The sequence below is a fragment of the Lepisosteus platostomus genome, chromosome 19 (genome assembly GCF_059453375.1).
Source record: "Lepisosteus platostomus isolate fLepPlt1 chromosome 19, fLepPlt1.hap1, whole genome shotgun sequence".
Lineage (NCBI taxonomy): Eukaryota > Metazoa > Chordata > Actinopteri > Semionotiformes > Lepisosteidae > Lepisosteus > Lepisosteus platostomus.
Window position 1 is genome coordinate 14979406 of NC_142629.1, and position 1130 is coordinate 14980535.

The following is a 1130-nucleotide window of genomic DNA, read 5'->3' on the forward strand; positions in this document are numbered from 1 at the left end:
TCTGTAAATTGCCCTAGACAAAGGTTTCTGCTAAGCAAATCATCAATGTAGTCTGGCTGTTCAACCTAAAGCAAAACTCTCATACCCCACTCTCATTTAAATTAATTTAAAATCCATTTTTATGTTTACCAAAATGATTATATTTCAATGTTTTGTGATGCTGCAACTTTTAAGCAAGGCAGGTCATTTAAAAGGAAGGGGTTCTTGCCTGAATGTGTTTTTGGTTTTAGTCTGTATCTATCTAGAATAGAAATGTAATAGAAAACAAAAACTCCCTAATGCCTTGATTCCTTATATCAACTGCTTTGAAAACTTTGCAAACCCTACCTACCAAAACCTCTAGACTAGAAGAAATGCACTGTGCAACTTGGGTTTGAGTCATTATAAGAGTAGAAAGAGCTTTGAAAGATGTCAGCCTCCACTTCAAAAGGTAGAAAAATGTGGACAGTAGCAGAATTATATCCTTGATCAGGAAACAGGAAGTAAAATCGGGACTAAAATAAAACACAGACTTATACATATTGCTTATGAAGAAAGAAGAAAGAAATGTCGAAGCTAGAAAAATTCATACGAAAGTGACAAATGCTGGTCATGACATTGGTGGCTGCTTAGTTATTAGGGAAACAGGAATGTTTCCTGATCTCCTGCCATCCCCGGCCCCCACCGACCCATTTTAAACAAAATTCTTACCAATTCAAAAAAATATTTTAGATATTTTAAAACCCTGAAAAGATTTCAAAGGGAAGAAGAGAACTTGCATATTCTCTAACAGGATTTAAGCTATTTATTGGGGACAGTAGGGGGCGCTTACCCTGTGGTCACTATGGATCCTAATCCCCAATTATAGTGACAAGTCCTGCCACTGCGATCATTACAAATCCCAGGGCGTTTCTCGAAAAGAGGAGGGGTTTTACTCTGGCATCCTGGCAAAATGTCCCCCTGGCCTTTACCAATCATGGCCTCTTTATAATCCCCATCTCTGAACTGGCTTCATCACTCTGTCCTCCTCCCCACTGAGAGCTGGTGTGTGGGGACCGTACTGGTTCACTATGGCTGCTATCACATGATCCAGGTGGGTAGTGCATATTGGTGGTGGTGCAGGGGAGTCCCCATAAACTGAAAAGCACGAG